The following is a 14,284-nucleotide window of genomic DNA, read 5'->3' as shown; positions in this document are numbered from 1 at the left end:
TCTAAAGCTACTCTTTCATCTCACTTCCCTATTTCAAAGAATAGTAACATTCAGCCTAAAATCTTAGGAGCTAATCTAGGCATTGCTCACAGCTGCCCAGTGACCAGATCCTGTCATTTTCAATATTGTCCTTGCCTCTCTATTCTTTCTTTGTTGCATAATTATTCTCCATATACCTGCCAGAGCAGAAAATTCCTTTGACTAAAATCCTTCAGTGATTCCCTAATCTGTAGCCTTCACAAATTTGAACTCCTTACTGTGCCCTATAAGGCCCTTCAAGATCTGGCCCTTCCTTCTCCAGCCTTGCAGACCCTTCTTGTGCACTCTACTTCCCACTGATTTGCCAGCAAATCAGTCATTCCTTGGGGCCTTTATTTAGCATTCCTCTCTTTGTCTAGCTGTCCAGCAGTTACTCATTTTCCCAGGCCCAGCCAAGCCTTATCTACCTCCATAATATATGTCCTAACTTCCAGATAGAGTAGACCGTTGAATCTTTGTACACCCTCCTATGCCATATAAACTTTAATCTTTTGAAATTGTATGGTCTTTATTCATTTATATATTTATTTCATCTACTAGAGTTGTATCTAGTATCTTGAAGGTTGTGACTATTTTATTCACCATTGTATTCCTAACACAGTGAAGGTATTCAGTTCACGTATAAGGGATAGATGAATAAACAAAAGAACAAGCAGACAGGCAATGATTGAGATAAAAGAGAAAGGGATTATTCCAAAAGGAAAATAATGAAAGCAAAAGCCTTGTTAACTGTTAATTTCATTATCTACATTGAGTCCTGGGTGGAGCCTTAGGGAACTCCGGAAATGATTGCAATGATTGTCTACTGATTGAGGGAAACAGATTGCCTGACCTGCAATCTTTTGCAAATTTGTTGCCTTTTTTTCTCTCTTTATGAAGAAGTTTTTTCTATTTTCCTCTCTTTGGGGATTTTCTTTCTTTTGAATTTATTCAGTCAGTTAATATTTATTGATTACCTGCTATATACCAGGCTCAGTGCTAGTGCTGGGAACTAGTTAGAGCCTGTCTCTACCCTGGAGGATCTCTCTGGCTGGCTGGGGTACAGACATGTAAACAAACAAATATAGCAGTGATTTTTAAATATCTATCCTAATTCTCTTGTCATGTTTTTCCACTATGAACCCCACCTTGTAAAGAAGATTGGCTGTTAAGTTCTCACTCATAGGTGGGAATTGAACAATGAGAACACTTGGACACAGGAAGGGGAACATCACACACCGGGGCCTGTCGTGGGGTGGGGGCTGGGGGAAGGGATAGCATTAGGAGATATACCTAATGTAAATGACGAGTTAATGGGTGCAGCACACCAACATGGCAAATGTATACATATGTAACAAACCTGAACACTGTGCACGTGTACCCTAGAACTTAAAATACAATAATAATGAAAAAGAAGATTGGCTGTTTATTGGGGTTTTAACAGTTGTATTTGGTAAACAAAAGAATAACTGGAAGTAACTGAGAATAGGATGCTGGAAGGAAATTGTCTGAGATGCCACTCTCCTGGTTTATTTACTACTCTCTTCCTCACTTTCAACTGTCAGTATTGAAGGATTGTATTCCTCAGTTAGGTAAAAAAATATGACTGGTTCGTCTGCTTTAATTAGTTAGAAATTTAGGGGCCAGACACAGTGGTTCATGCCTGTAATCCCAGCACTTTGGGAGGCCAAGCTGGGAGGGAGGATCACTTGAGGCCAGAGTTTGAGACCACCCTGCGCAACATAATGAGATCCTATCTCCACAAGGAAATTTTAAAAATCAGCCAGGTGTAGTGGCATGCGCCTGTAGTCCCAACTACGAGGCAGCTGAGGCAAGAGTATCGCTTGAGCCCAAGAGGTTGAGGCTACAGTGAGCTATGATCATATCACTGCACTATACTCCAGCCTGGGTGACAGAGGGAGACACTGTCTCTACAAAAAATAAGTAAGTAAGTAAATAAATAAATAAATAAATAAATAAATAAGAAATTTAGGAAGTGTGTGTTCATCTCTACTGATTTTAAAGCAAAATTTAATAAATTTTTTTTTTTTTTTTTTTGAGATAGAGTCTTGCTCTGTCTCCCAGGCTGGAGTGCAGTGATGCAACCTCAGCTCACTGCAGCCTCAACCTCCTGGGCTCAAGTGATCCTCCCACCTCAGCCTCCTGAGTACCTGGGACTACAGACACGTGCCACCATGCCAGATTTTTTTTTTTTTTTTTTTTTTTTGGAAAGACAGAGTTTTGCCATGTTGCTCTGGCTGGTCTCAAACTCCTGGGCTCATGCAATACACTCACCTTGTGCTCCCAAAGTGCTGGGATTACAGGTGTGAGCTACCATGGCTGGCTGCTAAAAGTAATTTCTTTAACTCCTTTAAAAATTTTTATTTTATGTATTTACTTATGAGATGGGGACTCACTTTGTTGACCAGACTGGCCTTGAACTCCTGGCCTCTAGCAGTCCTCCTGCCTCAGCCTCTCAAGTAGCTGAGATTACAAGTGTATATACCACCACACCCAGATCAAACTTTTTTTTTTTTTTGAGACAGGATCTTGCTCTGTCACCCAGGCTGGAGTACAGTGTCAGATGGCAGGATCTTGGCTTCCTGGGCTCAAGCGGTCCTCCTACCTCAGTCTCTCTGGTAGCTGTGCCTGCAGTCACATGCCACCATGCCTGGCTAATTTGTTTTTATTTTTTGTAGAGATGGGGTTTCAATGTGTTCTCCAGGCTGGTATTAAACTCCTGGGCTCCAGCAATCCTCCCACCTTGGCCTTCCAAAATGCTGGGATTATAGGCATGAGCCACTGTGTCCAGCCTACAAACCCATTTTTAAGTTGTCAAACATACACAAAAGTAGAGAGAACAGCACCGTGAACATCCACGTAGTCATCACCCAGCTTCAGTAACCTTCAGCCTCATGCTTTTCTTGTTTTATCTCTCCCCAACTTTTTTTGCAGGAGTATTAAGTAAAAATTTCAGACATATCATTTTACTCATAAATACTTAAGTATATATCTTAACACATAAGGACTTTAAAATCATAACCATAATATTGATGTCATACCCACTGAAATTAATAATCTAATAGTGGGTGCATTTTTAAAATTCAAATGAATATGAAACAACCAGATTCCAAGTAAAGGAACTTACCATGTTCTAATTTACCAAGTAGGGGATAGTTTGGCTTTTAATCCCAAATTTAGTGGGATTTTTTTTTTTGTTACTTTAGCCAGAAACATTTAAAAATCATCCCATCATTGTCCCCTCTTTTAAAACAGAGTAACAAAGTAAGCAGAGTGAATGCTCTTAATTTATAATTTTATTCTCAGGGTATTTTACAATATACGGTGGGTGATGGGAATGAATATGTGTCCAGCAAAACTTGGTATTTTCTTATATGATGAATATTTCTCATTTTATTTAAAAGGCAAAGCTGATGGGATATTCTTTGCATTATATTCTGAAAATAAAAATCAGAATCCCTGCTGCTAATGGTGAGACTGATATTCTAATACCCTAGTTCTAGGCCTAGCTTTGAATGCTTTGAATAAGGGAAGTCATTCCTTATGACTTCCAACAGATAGTGCTTTGTTTCACTGATCCTCTTTCAGAGATTTTCTTTGTGAGGCTTTTCAAGCTAAATAGAAGCCAGTACTTCTGAGCCAGATTAAACCTAGCTTCAGCCCTGGAAAGACTTGCATGTTTTTTTAAAAAGAGACTAGGGAAGAAACAGTTATTGTCATATGTTTTACTAGGCTATATTAGTCATCTCAGCCATGTAGTTCTATTTTGCTCTTTGCCTAAAGGTATTAAAAATTTTAATTAATTTGTAAGCTGTAGCCATCTCAAGTTCAGTTATAAAATAAACTGATGGTACTTTAGATGTGCATTTACCACTTGCCATTGGTCTCCTGTGCACTAAAGAAAGCAAAAGATGACTTCTATTTTATACCAGAAGTCTTTGTTAATATTTCACCTACAAAAATTAAATATATTGCTTTTTATTACTTCCTGTTTGAACCTACAATCAAGTGGAGAAATATCATGTGAAAGATTGTACATGTTGGCTTCTCTGGTAGAAGACATTGTTTGCCTTCCATTTTGTACGTAGGGGTAGATTTTTGAGGCTTGCCTGCTTACCATTAAAATAAGATTTAAATTATAAAATTTCCTTAGACTGCTTTTTTGGTATGGTTTTTTTTTGTTTTTTTTTTGCCTGTCCAGTGAAGTTTTGAGCTATACTTGCTCAAAACACTGACTATACCTTGAGCTCTGAATGATAGATAAGCAGTTAGATAGTAAACAGAGTAGAATTGGTAAATTAGAAAGGACCCAGAGGAATCATCTGGTACTTTTCCTTCATATAGGATGAAGGAAACCACTCCAGGAAGTGATCCTTTTCTCTAAAGTTTTCAAAGAGGGATGTTTATTCATTTATTTAATACTTTTTTTTTTTTTTAAAAGAAGAATGCTGAGCCTGATGCTGTGTTTAACTCTCTCCTTAGTCACCCTCAGCCTGGAATAGTTTCTCAGTCTTCGACTTTTATAATGTTTATACTTTTGAAGATGACAAGCTAGTTATTTAGTAGAATGTTTCTCCATTTGAGTTTGTCTGGTGGTTCCTTAAGATTAGATTTAGGATATGTATCATGAGCAAGAATATTATAGAAGTGATGCTGTTTTTCTCATCCCATTCATTCTATCAGATGGAGTATGATTTTAATTTGTCTCATTGGCTGGTGATGCTTACTCTGATCATTTGACCAAGGTGATTTCTGCAGGGTTCTTTATGTAAAGTTGCTCTGCTTCCCTTCATGACTAATAAGAATTTTGTGGAGAAGTACTTTGAAATTATATAAATATCCAACTCCTAATAAAACTTTCAATTTATTTCACTTATATATAGAATCATGATTTCCTGTTTATTCAGTATTATATCTTATGCTACCATTATTTATTTTAATGCTGAAATTATCCCCTACTTGGCCACTGGGAGCTCCTTCGGGATGGCTTTTGTGTCCTTTTGACATGTTTCCATTATTCTTCAAGCGTAACTTGCTTTTGGAAAAGCAAGATATTCCAGGCTCTTTTTGTACTTTCCTGGCACTAGCCCTAGAATCAGGTATTTCTCCAACTAGCCCTGGTTCTTTTTAGTAGACACTGATATATAGCAACCAAGATCTGTGCAGCAGATTTGCTCATTGCTTCTGGATATGTATTGTTGCTTCTAGATCTTCTCAGCAGACAGAACTAGGGACTAAACACATACATACATACATACATACATACATACATACATACACACACACACACACATACATACATTTATATGCATTTGCACCTGTATTTCTTCAACCCCACAGAGCTCATTCTAGTTTTTCATCTTTCTGGATCCTGAACTTACTGATAAATCCCTCAGTGTTTGCCAAGTAGCCACCGCTTTAATTGTGTGGTTGCCCTCCTCACCCTGTTAAAATGCTACATGCCAGATTGCACCCTTCCATAGATGCCTTTCTGACATTGTGCTTGGGCTCCAACACATCCGTGTCAGGCTGCCACTCTTCATAAATGCCCTCATTACGTTGCTTGAGCCAGGTCTCCCCAAGCACATGAAAAACTGCACTGTTTTCATGGGTTTGGATACCAAAGAAAATTGAATGACTGAAAAGTACTGAAGAGTTTACCTTAAAGAAGTGAGAAACTAGAGTAGAAGTTCTCCAAATGTGATCTGAACATCAGCACCCCCTGGGAACTTCTTGGAAATGCAGATTCTTAGGCTCCATCTCAGATCTGAATCAGAAACTCTGGATATGGGGCCCAGCAATTTGTGCTTTAACAAGCTTTCTAGGGAATTCTGGCACATACTACTGTTTGAGACCCACTATCCAAAGGAGAGATAGAGTCTCAACTTAGTATTCTATCCTGCATCTAGGTTATCTCTGGCATAATGAAGACTCCTTGGTTGTCAAGGTCTTGGTACCATTTTTTAGGGCTTTGGAGCCATCCTAGAAATGAAGTCCTCCCATATGGATCAAGACTGGAATAATTATCCAGTTCAACCCACCATCCGTGGAAAACCCAATCCTCTAGGGAAAATCAAGGAATTATACGCGAATTAAACTGTGCTTTGTCTTTTTGGTATACAAACGTTTTAATTAAATCCTTACAGTTAATAAATAGTTAAAGGAAGGACCAGAAATTAATATCAAAGAAATAAAAGTTTTGCAGTTTTCGTTTTTGTTTTTTTTGTTGTTGTTGTTATTTTGAGATGGCATCTCGCTCTGTTGCCCAGGCTGGAGTACAATGGCATGATCTCAGCTCACTGCAACCTCCACCTCCTGGGTTCAAGCAATTCTCCTGCCTCAGCCACCCAAGTAGCTGGGGTTACAGGCATGCACCACCATGCCCAGCTAATTTTGTATTTTTAGTAGAGACGGGGTTTCACCATGTAGGTCAGGCTGGTCTCGAACTCCTGACCTCAGGTGATCCACCTGCCTCGGCCTCCCAAGTGCTGGGATTACAGGCATGAGCCACCACGCCCGGCCGAAAGTTGTACAGTTTTTACTTATTTTAAGCTCACATCTGATGTAAGAATGTACAATTAATGAACTGTTACTCTCCCGTACTGGCTGTGTTTTCTACAGTATCAAAAATATGCTTCAAGGCCAGGCATGGTGGCTTGCGCCTGTAATCCCAGCACTTTGGGAGGCTGAGGCAGGTGGATCAACTGCTTGAGCCCAGGAGTTCGAGACCAGCTGGGGAGCATGGCAAAACCTCATCTCCACAAAAAAATACAAAAATTAGCTACTAGTGGTGGCATGCACCTGTGGTCCCAGCTACTCAGGAGGGTAAGATGGTAGAATGGCTTGAGCCCAGGAGGTCATGCCTTCAGTAAACTGAGATCACACCACTGCACGCCAGCCTAGGAATCAGAGTGATACCCCATCTCATTCATATATGTGTATGTGTGTGTGTATATGTGTGTGTGTGTGTGTGTGTGTGTGTGTGTGTGTGTGTGTATACATATATATGCTTCACAAATTTTACTTATATATAGACATGGAGGCTTACATTTCAGGTAAATAAGATAGGCTCCGTATAAAGCAATTTGAGAATAAGAAAGTTTTATCTGTTTTTCTTGAGTGGCATGAAAAGATAAACAAAATACTTTATTTACAGTAGAGAACACAGCATATTCAAATTCAGTATTGTGACCTTCACCTCAACTGGATTAGCCAGGTAGTATGTTATTTGCTTAGATTCCTGGGTCAGATATGTCCTGTATCCTTTAGCTTTTCTGTCAGCAAAAAGGGATAATTAGGACACAGAACCTGAATTTTAAAATAGTTTCAGTTTAAATTAAAGATTCCCGTGAATTAAAGCTGATTCCCTTCTTAAAGGTGATTCATATTTATGATTTTTCATTGTCTTTGTTCTCAAGGAGGCTTTTATTGTCTTACTGCAAAATTTTTGTAAATATCTTTGAGTTCTGTTTTTCTGAGTTTATGTGATTAAGGTTTTGAGAATATCTAGATATAGTACTTCTGACTTTTTCCAGACAAGAAACAAGACACATAAACATATACCCACTCACATTTACAAAGCCTAGGAGATGAAGTTTCATGTAATATGGACTTCGGCTTAATTTTGTCTCGTTCCTATAAATAATCCTTTGAAAATGTGTCTCAGAAAATCATTAACACTGAAAAAGGAAACATGAAAGACTTAAAATTCTGAAAATTATAACATAGTAGACTTTTAAATTTATTATCATTTGTGATTTCAACATTTTTGTGAGATTACCTTAAGAGCCATGACACTGTAACACTTTGTAATTTTGTAAAAGTCCTGATTGTCAATATATGCCCAGTGAGGGTTGGTAAAGAGTAAGTCTTGGCCGGGCACAGTGGCTCACGCCTGTAATCCCAGCACTTTGGGAGGCCGAGGCGGGCGGATCACCTGAGATCAGGAGTTCGAGATCAGCCTGGGCAACACGGTGAAACCCCGTCTCTACTAAAAATACAAAATTAGCCGGGCGTGGTGGCACGTGCTTGTAATCCCAGGTACTCGGAAGGCTGAGGCAGGAGAATCGCTTCAATCTGGAAGGCGGAGGATGCGGTGAGCCAAGATTGCGCCATTGCACTCCAGCCTGGACAACAAGAGTAAACCTATGTCTCACCAAAAAAAAAAAAAAAAAAAAAAAGTAAGTCTTGATAAGCACACTTGTTTTTGCAGTATGTAGATTTAAATTTAACTTTGTTTCTGGGTAGAAAATATATCCAGAAAAAAAACCAACCACTAGTGCTGATATTAGAATTGATGAGAACACAAAGTCCAAGGACATGATGATATTTAGCAAGGAAAGAGCAGCTTCTGCTGGGTGTAGTAGCTCACGCTGGTAATCTCACAACTTTGGAAGGCTGAGGTAAGAGAATCACTTGAGTCCAGGAGTTTGAGACCAGCCTGGGCAATGTGGCAAGACCCGGTCTCTACTAAAAATAAGAAAATTAGTTGGGAGTGCTGGCATAGACCTGTGGTGTCAGCTACACAGAAGGCTGAGGCAGGCAGATTGCTTGAGCCCAGGAATTCAAGACCAGCCTGGGCAACATGGTGAAACCCTGTCTCCACAAAAAATACAAAAATTAGCTTGGTATGGTGGCGCATGCCTGTAGTCCCAGCTCCTGTGGTGGAAGGATCACTTGAGCCTGGGAGGTCAAGGCTGCAGTGAGCCATGAGCATGTCACTGTGCCACTCCAGCCTGGGCAACAGAGCAAGACCCTCTCTCAAAAAATAAATAAATAAATTGAAGCATTCTTTAAATTGGCAGATTTATGTTATGAACCTAAATTACTGTACACCTTATAGAGACAACAAAGTGCTCCCTAACACTAACCTAATCAAGATGTTAGCCAGTAAATATTTGCTTATGAAAAGATGAAACTTTACTAAGAATTAGAAAGTACCAGAGCTTATTACTTTGATCCCATGTTTATATGTCACTTTCATTTTTTTCAATTAATTTGCATTTTATAGCTTCATTTATATAATTATATGTTACACTATAAGTGACATTTGAAAAAATTATCTTAGGACAACCGTCATGTACATCAAGGTCTGTAGTGAGAATGAAAAAGGACCATAATTTTTATAAGATTAATTTGTTTTTGTTTTTCTTTTTTTGTGAGATGGCGCCTTGCTCTGTTGCCCAGGCTGGAGTGCAGTGGTACAATCTGAGCTCACTGCAACCTCTACCTCTGAGTTCAAGTGATTCTTCTGCCTCAGCCTCCCGAGCAGCTGTGACTACAGACTCCTGCCACCACACCTGGGTAATTTTTGTATTTTTAGTAGAGATAGGATTTCACCGTGTTGGCCAGGCTGGCCTCAAACTCCTGACCTCACGCGATCTACCCACTTCGGCCTCCCAAAGTGCTGGGATTACAGGCCTGAGCCACCAAGCCCAGCCAAGATTAATTTTTTTTTCTTTTTGAGACAGAGTTTTGCTCTTGTTGCCCAGGCTGGAGTGCATTAGTGTGAGCTCGACTCACTGCAACCTCTGCCTCCCTGGTTCAGGCGATTTTCCTGCCTCAGCCTCACGAGTAGCTGGGATAACAGGTGCCTGCCACCATGCCCAGCTAATTTTTTTCATTTTTAGTAGAGATGGGGTTTCACCATGTTGGCCAGGCTGGTCTCAAACTCCTAATCTCAGGCGATCCACCTGCCTTGGCCCCCCAAAGTGCTGGGATTACAGGCATGAGCCACTGCATCCAGCCCAAGATTAATTTTTAAATAGCAATACTTCATTAAAAAAAAAAATATATATATATATATCTTGCAGTTAGAAACTGTCATAAATGTATTACAGTGCTTGGTGCTGGTTTGTTTTGTTTTGTTTGTTTGTTTGTTCGTTTGAGATGGAGTCTTTGTCACCCAGGCTGGAGTGCAGTGGCACGATCTCAGCTCACTGCAACCTCCACCTCCCAGGTTCAAGCGATTCTCCTGCCTCAGCTTCCTGAGTAGCTGGGATTACAGGCATGTGCCACTAGGCCCAGCTAATTTTTTTTTTTTTTTGTATTTTTAGTAGAGATGGGGTTTCACCATGTTGGTCAGGCTGGTCTCAAACTCCTGACCTCAAATGATCCACCTGCCTCTGCCTCCCAAAGTGCTGAGATTACAGGCATGAGCCACAGTGCCCAGCCTGGTGCTGGTTGATAAGTAGGTTCTCAACATGTGCTTCTTGAAATAAACAGAATAAGACTATACTAAAATCAACAGTGAAAAACCAGAGGTCCTAACTTGGAGCTCCTCCAGTTTGTTCTCCTCCAGTTTGTTCTTATCTTGGAAATACCACCTTAGAGATTTTGGTAAGAATAAGAAGACTGGCCCCAAAGATCTGTTAGAATACTTCCCTCTTATCCTATTAGTTAATACTCTTGACACCATTTTGTTGGAATCACATTAGAAAATGTTCAGGTTTTGGCCAGGTGCAGCAGCTCACGCCAGCACTTTGGGAGGCTGAAGAGGGCAGATCATGAGGTCAGGAGTTTGAGAGCAGCCTGGCCAATATGGTGAAACTCTGTCTCTACTAAAAATACAAAAATTAGCCGGGCATGGTGGCATGTGCCTGTAGTCCCAGCTACTCTGGAGGCTGAGGCAGGATAATTGCTTGAATCGGGAAGGCAGAGGTTGCAGTGAGCCGAGATCAGCCACTGCACTCCAGCCTGGGTGACAGAGCGAGACTCTGTCTTGGAAAAAAAAAAAAAAAAAAAGAAAGAAAATATTCAGGTTTTGTATTTGCCTGATGCATGTGTGAGTAGAAGCCAACTTAGAGTGAAGAATTTGGGATAGTAACCTCTCCAAAAACAATGAAAAGTAGCTCAGAGACACAGTTGACCTATGTACATGTAAAACAAAAAGAATTATGTATTTTTTCTTTTTCAAACTTTGTATGTGTTTTATATGAGGGCATTCATTTCAGGTTATTATTATTATTATTATTATTATTTTTGAGACGGAGTCTCACATTGTTGCCCAGGCTGGAGTGCAGTGGCATGATCTCAGCTCCCTGCAACCTTCACCTCCTGGGTTCAAGTGGTTCTCCTGCCTCAGCCTCCCAAGTAGCTGGGATTACAGGCGCCCGCCACCAAGCCCAGCTAATTTTTTTTTTTTTTTTTTGTATTTTAGTAGAGATGGGGTTTCACCATGTTGGCCAGGCTGGTCTCAAACTCCTGACCTTGTGATCTGCCTGCCTTCGCCTCCCAAAGTGCTAGGATTACAGGCATGAACCACTGTGCCTGTCACATTTCAGGTTATTAATGAGGATATTTCCCTTGAGCTAAAAGCATATAACACAGATTTCCATCTATAAATAATTTTACATATGTATTCCAAAGCCCTTGGATGTAGAGGGGAAATGGGTAATTTTTAGCAAGTTTTAGCCTGTCCTTTTCAATTACTAAAGAAATAACAGGTATACCTCACTACTTGAATTCAGGTGATTTGGATAGCAATACTGTATGTCTGTAGATTTCCCTGCTAAGGCTTATGTCTAGATTTTAGCACATTCACCAGGCTTAGTGTTCCCACCCTGTGGGTAGCTGACAATCTTCACATAGTTTCTTGTAATAAAATATAATTAAATAGTGTTTAAATGTTAAATTAGATTCTTCCTCCCTCTCCCTTTCTCCATCCATCCTCAGTTTAATTAGTTACCGAGTACTTTTCCACACCCACCATTTGGAGGAAGTTTGTGACAGAGTGAGTTGATGAGGGTACTTTTGATTTCACTGTGTTTCCTATTGCAGTCATTCTCTGAAAAATGATCAGTGACATTGGAATTATGAAAGGCAGCAACAGACTCGGCTTCAGAAGATCCCATTGAGTGTTTTTCCTTGCACTAGTTATATAGTCAGTTTCCCCCTTGTAAATTATTACAGTGGGGGATTTATTAGGGAAAACATCATTTAAAAATTTTAACAGCCGCGATAAACTGTCATTTGCAGTTCTCAGCTGACAGCCAAACAGCTGCAATCCGTTAGTGAGCTTTTACTTTCAGCTGCCAGAGGTCTTTCAACTCCTGTTCCCCTGGAAATGAGGAGGGCTGGGCTGGACGCGTAGAAGGGAAGTGAGGGTTGAAATACACATTTTCCCATACCATATTTTTTATGCCTCCCCACAGTTTCCATAGAAATGGGAACATAAATAACACCCCACCCCAGACTTTGAAGAGCAATCGTTTATGTGTAAACTGCAGTAGATGGACCTTAAAGAGGCACACAAAATAAGCTAATCTTAGGGTCTTTCCTTTACTTGTGTTTGGCCAAGCCTAATTTCAGATAGAGTCTCATTTGATTTACTCTGTACATAAAAAATGATTCGTTTTTTTAATCAATTTTTAGAAAGTTTGATATTACCGTTTTTTCTGAAATGAGAATTATCTTGAACATACTTTGATGGATTGATAGGTATATATCTGTTGTTTATGTGTTAAAAATCTAGCAAGCTTGGTGTTCTAACTTTCCTGTCATGTTTGTTCTATCCAAGATTAAGAAAATGAATTTTGGGCCAGGTGTGGTGGCTCATGCCTGTAATCCCAGCACTTTGGGAGACTGAGGCAGGCAAATCACTTCAGGTGAAGAGTTTGAGACCAGCCTGGCCAACACGGCAAAACCCCATCTCTACTAAAAAAATACAAAAATTAGCTGGGTGTGGTGGTGTGTGCCTGTTATCCCATCTACTTGGGAGGCTGAGGCAGAAGAATTGCTTGAACCCAAGAAGCGGAGGTTGCAGTAAGCTGAGATTGCACCAGCCTGGGTGATAGAGCGAGACTCTGTCTCACAAAAAAAAAAAAAAAAAAAAGAAAAAAAGAAATGAGTTTTGATTTAGGGAATGCTCCAATTGCATAGTATAAAAGGTCTTCTCAAATAGTCTTATTCTTATGCATTATTTTAGAAATTGCCCCACAGAACAGAGGTAATTATTGGCTCTGTCAAATATATCAGAGAAAACTGCCAAATTTAATTGGTTATCACAATTTTCTCATTTAGGTAACAAGAATATCCTATATTAAGTGCATTTCTGTGTTTTTCCACTTATCAGCTCTGTGTCATCACATATCTCCTGTAACACCCGTACTTGAGGAAAATGTATAGGCATATAGTCTTTATCTGTTTCTTTTATTCCAACATTTAACTAATTAACAAATTCCATTTGAATCACGAGACAGTAAGAATATGCGTAATTGAATAAATCTGCTTTAGGTTTATGTTGGGTTGCAGTAGATACCAACTGTAAGTAAGGCAGAATTTTTTCCTTAAGGCATCCCAGTGGAGTTTGGAAAATTCATACCCCAGGAATAGCTCATAACAGCCATATGTGATTATTACATGAGTGACATAGACTGATTCCCATGACTAGGAAAACTTGTTTCCTTTCCCTTTCTACTGTCGCCTTTTTCACAAAGTCCCTTTCTCCTGATTTATTTTCATAACTTCCTAAATGTCCTTTCAATTGCTACCTTTCTCCTTTTGTTTGTTTGTTTGTTTGTTTCTTTCTTTCTTTTTTTTTTTTTTTTTTGAGACAGGATCCTGCTCTGTCACCCAGGCTGGAATGCAGTTGTATGATCGATCATAGCTCACTGCAACCTCAAACTTCTGGACTTAAGGGATTCTTCTGCTTCAGCCTCTGGAGTAGCTGGGACTACAGGCACACTACAGGCACACACCACTGACCATGCCTGGCTAATTTTTTTTTTTTTAATTTTTTGTAGAGATGGGGTCTCGCTTTGTTGCCCAGGCTGGTCTTGAACTCTTGAGCTCAAGTGATCCTTTAATCTCAGCCTCCCAAAATACTAGAATCACAAGTGTGGCCACTACACCTAACCCTTTCTTCTTTTCTTTATCTTCCCTTCTACTTTAGCATATACATGATTTCCAGATTCATATTTGTAAAAACAGTCTTGATCCTTTTACTATTTTAAAACCTCAGTGATCTCTTCACATCATTGTGACAAGACTTTTCTTTTAAAAGACAGTTCTAACGTCAGATATTCTGCCTTATAAGCCCGGCTACTAAAACAATCCAAAAACTTTTAGTATTTTAGGTTCTTTCGTATTCCAAATTGCTTCTCATATCCAGAATGGATGCAAACATCTGTTAAGACCATCTGCCTGGTTTTTATTTCAGAAAATATGGTCACTGCGCTAGCAACTACCAAAATAGGTTCATGCTTTCAGCGACTGGCAGCAACCTAGACAGTCTTCAATCTGGCTT

At 39.6% G+C, this 14,284-nt stretch overlaps 1 protein-coding gene and 1 long non-coding RNA gene across 10 annotated transcripts in view; one reads left to right on the top strand and one right to left on the bottom strand.

Moving 5' to 3' along the window:
* LOC116473208 (rab GTPase-activating protein 1-like) overlaps positions 1 to 14,284 on the top strand; it is a 293,936-nt gene that overhangs the window by 234,343 nt on the left and 45,309 nt on the right. The window lies entirely within an intron of this gene.
* The window catches only part of LOC131384092 (uncharacterized), a 61,369-nt gene continuing 54,817 nt past the window's right edge, over positions 7,733 to 14,284 (bottom strand). The window contains exon 7 of the long non-coding RNA XR_009214609.1: positions 7,733 to 8,184. This is a non-coding gene — a long non-coding RNA (uncharacterized LOC131384092). The remainder of the gene's footprint in view (positions 8,185 to 14,284) is intronic.

This window comes from Hylobates moloch, unplaced genomic scaffold, assembly GCF_009828535.3.
Source record: "Hylobates moloch isolate HMO894 unplaced genomic scaffold, HMol_V3 SCAFFOLD_8, whole genome shotgun sequence".
Classification (NCBI taxonomy): domain Eukaryota; kingdom Metazoa; phylum Chordata; class Mammalia; order Primates; family Hylobatidae; genus Hylobates; species Hylobates moloch.
The sequence above is the reverse complement of the archived record's forward strand: the minus strand, read 5'-3'. Positions and strand labels throughout refer to the sequence as shown.